This window comes from Nesoenas mayeri (assembly GCF_963082525.1).
Source record: "Nesoenas mayeri genome assembly, chromosome: 5".
Classification (NCBI taxonomy): domain Eukaryota; kingdom Metazoa; phylum Chordata; class Aves; order Columbiformes; family Columbidae; genus Nesoenas; species Nesoenas mayeri.
The window spans coordinates 55,045,026-55,051,484 of NC_137548.1; the positions used below are offsets into that span (position 1 = coordinate 55,045,026).

The 6,459-nt window shown below is 45.4% G+C and overlaps 1 protein-coding gene across 3 annotated transcripts in view; it reads right to left on the bottom strand.

The window, feature by feature from the left end:
• Positions 1–5,096, bottom strand: part of NUCB2 (nucleobindin 2) — a 28,690-nt gene extending 23,594 nt beyond the window's left edge. The window contains exon 1 of one of the 3 annotated variants that reach the window (XM_080344934.1): positions 4,764–5,096. The gene's annotated coding sequence lies outside the window, so the exon portion shown is untranslated. Of the gene's footprint in view, positions 1–4,531; positions 4,705–4,763 lie in introns of those variants that run through there. The other 2 variants (XM_080344935.1, XM_080344936.1) reach the window with 2 other exon arrangements.
• Positions 5,097–6,459: the final 1,363 nt, after the last annotated feature.

Genomic DNA, 6,459 nt, shown 5'->3' on the forward strand with positions numbered 1-6,459 from the left:
AATATTACAAATGCATCTGACCTATATAAAGCACTCCTTCAGCAGTCTGAGTTAGCCATCCAGCATCTTGAATCTCTTTTCACCTCTCTGAAACAGTGATATACCTGTCCACATATTCACAGCTTAGAGAATGTTTAATTCCATGGGTTTTTCCATTTCTTTAAAAATTATTTGCAAATACATAAATTGATTAGCTCACAAAATCTTTTAAAAAATACATTAAATGTTTGAAATTAGGCAGAAACATATTAGTCTTCTGCCATATTTTCTGTTTGTAAACACCTGAATTATCAGTTCCTCCCTGTTCTTTCAGGAGGACTTGCTGCACAGACACAGTGAGCTATCGTACCTTAACCAACAATGAAAGTCAATTAATCTATAGTTAATGCACCTTCTTCACAATGTTAGTCCATGATTTAAAGTAGAATTAGCATAACTAAAATGTGGCAAGAATTTTGAGAAGCAAGTGTGAAAATCTGTTGCAGCTCAAGATGCTAAGCTAAACTTCTGGTAGTGGTGAAGATCTCTTTTCACTAGGTCACCAGTCCTCCACATATAGTTTTCTCATCAAAGACATGAGCATGAAATGATGCAAATGGGGAAGTGGCTACAATCTGCACTAGTTTTCCCTTTACAAGTTATCTTTTGAAATACAGAAACACTTGCATACTTTTCTTCTCAAATAAGAACTCATTCTTTTAAAAGTTAATATGCAAGCATCATTTTTCCCTCTTTGTTCTTTCAGTAAATGTCCCACCCAACACAAGCAGCTACGGTTTCATTACGCTTTAAGCATTTTTTATCTTCTGTCAAAATTGCCCATTAACATCATGATATAGATGTTGCTTCTTTTTTCTAGCCAATATCCAACAGGTTTCAACCTGGCCATAGTGTCCTAACCTTTTGTTACGGTACATACCACTCAATTCTCTGCACCAGGAGACTTTGTTTTTTTCAAGTAGCATTTTAATACTGTACTTAAATATAGTTTTATATAAAACAGTATTATTTAAGTACATAACAGCAGTAGAATCCTTTCTTCTCATACTGTTTATTTTGCTTACATTGTTTTCTTTTGACTTGTATTTGTTACATTTTTCTTTATCTGCTTTGTTCTCTTTACAGTTCAATTTGGCTGATAGAACAGTTTCTTTTTTCAGCTTCTCAGAAACGACAGAATGCCTCAACTGCGTGTGGTACAACATTTGCTGATAGAACCTTTTTTAAAAAAATACATTTCAGCTGTTTTATGAAATGAGTCACCCAAATGCTGGGGGATACTCCATAGTAACACAAACTATGAATGCTCAAGTGGGTAAGAAGCAAGTACTATTTACAACGCAACTGTCCATTCAGGAATAAAGACGGCATAGAAGCAAAACAAACGGCTGCTGCTACACGTGCTTAGCTCTGTCATAAGTAAAGTTTGAAAATAAAACTCTTTTTTCTTCTTGTTGCAATGTTAATGGTTCAATATTTAAAAACCTGCACACACACACAAAAAATAAACACACACATATTTGTAATACTACCTGCCTCTATGGAGCTTCTCTGTCATTGTTTCAGAAAAACAAATACTAGTGTTTACAAAGCTACCTTACTAACTGAAGAATGCTGAAATATTAGTAGTTTTTTAAAATAAACTTGGATGATTTCATCAATTCTTTCCAATAAAGCTGGCTCAAAAGAAAATTAAGAAGCCAATACTCTAGCAAAAACCTGTATTGAATTCAATGCCTACTTGACAAAACTCATCAACTTTAAAAGCAAATTAAAAAACAAAAAAAATACCACTACAAATATAACTTCCTGTATTATGAGTTCAGTTCCCATACAGAACAAAATACAACAGCACACCTGGAATCTCACAAATTAATTTTCATAAATGCAAACAGCACTTTTGTCAGTGCTGGTGTAAAAGGAACCTCGTTTTAAATATGCTACTACATGCAACCAAAGTATTTGCTCAAACCCTAATCTCAAATCAAAAAGTATTTCAATTATTCTACAAATATGCATTTTGCTCTAGTCGACAACACATGATGATGGTGAAATAAACCCCAAATGTCCCAGGACTTCAAGGTACTTTTTTTCCCCCTTTGGACAGAAAATACAAAATAGTTAACAAGAATAAAGCTAGATCTAATGATATGGTTTAATGATTTTAAAATATTTAGGCACCTAATGATAGCTGCCTAATGATATTTATTTCCATAATTTGCCAGTTCTCATTGATTTCTACTTGCTTAGGAATCCAAATACGCATAAATGTCCTACTCTTGTTTTATAAAGTATGATAAATGTAATAATGAGAAGGGTCTACATATTTCCTGAATTACTTGTGATGAAGAATATTTACAACTGAATATGAATAAGATGCAGATTCTTTCATTCTTCTGACTATCAAATCATGTACAGCCTTTAAAAGTAACAACTGTTGAAATTAACATGAATTTTGCCTCCGATTTCCTTCAATTTGGCTTAGGTGCCTGGCCATGTTTTTAGCCACACAGAAGCATATCCCTATCCAGAAGGCCTGTCTCTACTATGTATCTAATAGGAACTTCACAGATATCTCCTCTGCTTACCGAGCAATCAAATAGACAAGAGCACAATAGCTCACCAGATAAACACCTTTGTTGCACAGGCGTTCAAATCAAGGCAACACTGATATGGGCTTTTACCTTAACAGTAAAGGATTTTATCTTTCTTTTGTAAAGTGGATTTGTTTAGTCAGTATATCACTAGAAGCATGGGTCAATATTTTCACACCTCTGACATTTGAGTCAATATAATAATATTTTAGATTTTTTATTATCTCAGAGAACTACTGTTCTCTCCTTTCATGATTACAATTCCAGTTACATATATATCACTTGGGGACAGCTTCTGGCAAAAACCCTTTAACTTGGCTTATAAGAACCAACACTTTATGTTCAGCAGTACTACTGTTACTACACAACATGTTATGGAAACTTCTACTTAGTATTATTAAAAAGTAATTATTTTTGTTGGTTTTGACTAGTTTTTATTTGGTTGATGGGGTCTTCTGAATATAATTTCAGATACAAAAAAAATGGTATCTCAAGCTGTATTACAGCATCAAGTTACAAACAAATTTACATCAGATGCCTGTATTAGATGCCCTTGCAGCCTATAGCTAATGGAAGTTTTAAGCAGACCCAATGGGTAATATTAATTTATCATTTTGTTTTCCTCTTTTTTAATGTTAATTATTTTGGTTAGAAGTGAATGAGATTCACATCGTTCTACTATGATGTAATGTGTTTAAAGACAGACTTATGTTATCACTTTTTAAAATCTTGCCTATTCTAGAATAAAATACTGCCACCATCCAAAAGATAATAGTAGCAAAAAAGGGAAAACACTTAATCACAGTTAGGAGGTACTATATGTAATCAGGGTAATAATTTGTGGTCCATGGTGGATCTTGCACTGTGACTGTACAAGACCATTATGCTAAGACCCCAAGAAATGTGACAGTAAGAAATACAAGTGGATCTTAAGAGCTCACAGAAATGTAGGCTTCTCCCATAAACCTTTTGTGAGTCTTAAGCAGAAGCCCTTAAAGGTTACAACAAGACCTGGTTTGAAGCTATTTTTGAGTGGCTTTTCATCTCCTATGCAGTCTTCAGAGTAGGAATCTTTCCCGTGTTGCTCTGTTTAGTTGAGAGGGACCACAACTTCAGAACTCAGGGCAGAACTGCACCTACACTGACTGAATCAACTACAGGCCTTTTCTTCAGTGTGAGAAAACAAGATAACAAACAAAACCCAAAGCAAACCTCCACACTGAACTCCATAGTGTGGTGTACTTGTGCTTCATAGTTGTTAGTGTGATGACCTAATTTTGAAAATGCTGGACGTTATTTCTCCACAGCAAATACTTACAACTCAAACAGAGGCTTTTCGTCCTACAGGCTGACTAAAAAGTGTTGCCAAACATGAACTCTTTCGAAAACCATAGCCATGCTTTTTCTTTTTTTTGCGGGGGGGAGGGGAGAGGAAGAGGGGAAAGTTACCTCTCTATGGCCATGTTTCAACCTTTTCCTCTTTTGGAATATTTTCTGAAGACAGTGGTTAACTTGACACGGGAGGATTTCACCCAGCTCGGCAACAGAACGCTGGAAAGCTGTATACCCTGTCTAACGAAACCGGTCTAGTCTCCCGGTCAAAGCAGCCGAAGATTTTCCTGCGGTTGTGCAATTAGCAACCAGTCAAGACCGCGCTGCTCCTGCCAGGTATGCGCTAATTTCTGCTGCAGCTTTAAAGCCAAGCGCTCACGCGCGGCCAGCGGGGCTGCTCGAGTGCTACTTCCTGAAAAGCCGCTGACCGGCGGGCGGCCCCGCGCACAAAGGCCGCGGGGAGGGAGGCAAACCTGGGCAGCCGCCTTCCCGGCGGGCGGCTGGGCACCCTCGGCCGAACTTCACTCGCTCCCCGCTCCCGCCACCCCCACCCAGGAGAAAGCCCCTCGCTCCGGCCCGCCCGCCTCCCGGCACCCCCGCGTTACCGTTATTCCACGTTTTCAAACCTGACAGGAGGGAGGGCGGTTAAACCCCGCGAGGGAGAGCGCTCCCTCCGCCCCGCTCCCGCGGCGGCGAACGGCTCCTCCTGACAGGAGCTGCCCCGCCGCAAGGCCTCCGCCCCGCTCCGCTCCGCGCCCGGGGGCGCCTCCCGCCGGCCCCTCCGCCACCGATGGGGGAACCGCCGCCCGCGGGGCGGCCTGGCGCTGGCGACGCTACCTTTCGGTCCCCCTGCGGCGGGAGAGGAGCCGCTGCTTCTTAAGGGCAAGGTGTCTCCTGCGCGCGGAGACGAAGAGGGTGTCCCCCGGGCGTCCTCCCAAGGATCTGCGGGGCTCGGCACGGCGGCGAGGCCCACGGCGGCGCGGTGCGGCGCGATTCAGCACGGCTCGGCACGGTATGGTACGGTACGGTACACCACGGTACAGTGCAGCGCGACAGCCCCGCGGCACTCTGGCGGCCCCGGTCCCGTTGTCATGGGGACAGGTCCCGCCCCTCGAAGCGTGGGGATTGGCCGGCCCTGACCCCCACGCGTACGTCGCGGAAGGTTCTGATTGGACGGTCCCGGACGCCGAGGCGAGATTGCACGAACGGCGGGGCCGCCGCACGGGCGCCTGTGCCGGGAAGGTACGTGGCGGTCGCCGCGGGGGCGGGCCTGGTCGCGCGCCTCTGGCGTCACGGCGGAGGTGGGAACGCACCTGGGCCGCTCCGGGCATTCCGGGGACTCTCCACCGTGCACCCTGTGGGTTACCCGAGCGCTGCTTCAGCCCAGCGCCGCCGCCCGGGCCGGCCCGCTGTGTAGCGCACGCCGCGGTTAGCGGTGGGTGGTCCTGACGGGAGCCCCGGGCTGTGGTGTCTGCGGGGACACGGGCCCGCGCCGGGGCGCAGTGCCGGCTGCTCAACACCGCCCAGCTCACCCTGTGCTGCTGTGAGCGGGAACTGATCCCGCCGCGATGCTCCTGCCTGCGCTGCGGCAGGAAAGAGCGTTTGTGTTCGCTCGGTCCGTGGCGGGAGCGCGTCTGCGGGGGGACAGCGACAGCGGGGAAAGTGCTGCTGGCAGCGACTGGAGCCGCTCGTGGCAGCTCCTTTCTCGCTGGTGTCCGCAGTGGGGACGCTGACACTTCCCTTGTTGCCCCTTGTGAACATTTACTCCTTACACCAAAAGGCATTTTGTGCGAGCCTTCTCTTAGCTGCAGTAAATCGTTAGTTATGTGTCCAGTCGCGAACCGATGTATATAAACTGATACATATACACATATAAAGCTACTGGAGAGTGCCCTGAAAAGGGCTACGAAGTTGGTGAAGTATATGAGGAGCAGCTAAAGTCACTTGGTTTGTTCGGTCTGAAGGAGGCTGAGGAGAGATCTCATTGCGGCTACAGCTTCCTCACAAGAGGAGGAGGAGGAGGGGCAGGCGCTGATCTCTTCGGTGACCAATGACAGGACCCGAGAGAATGGCAGGAAGATGTGCCAGGGGAGGTTTAGGTTGGACATTAGGAAAAGGTTCTGTCACCCAGAGGGTGGTGGAGCCCTGGAACAGGCTCCCCAGGGGGGTGTCACAGCCCCAAGACAGTGTTCAAGAAGAGACTGGACAACACTCTCAGACACATGGTGTGAACTGGGGGGTTGTCCTGTGCAGGGACAGGAGATGGACTCAGTGATCCTTGTGAGTCACTTCCAAATCAGGACATTCTATGATATATGAATAGTGTGGCCTGCACAACTAGGCAAAGGATTGTCCCACTGTATTCACCACTGGTGAGGCCTCACCTTGAATACTGTGTTCAGTTTTGGGCCCCTCACTACAGGAAAGACATCGAGGTGCTGGAGGGGGTGCAGAGGAGGGTGATGAGGCTGGTGAAGGTTCTGGAACACAAGTCTTACAAGTAGCAGCTGAGGGAGCTGGGGCTATTTAGCCT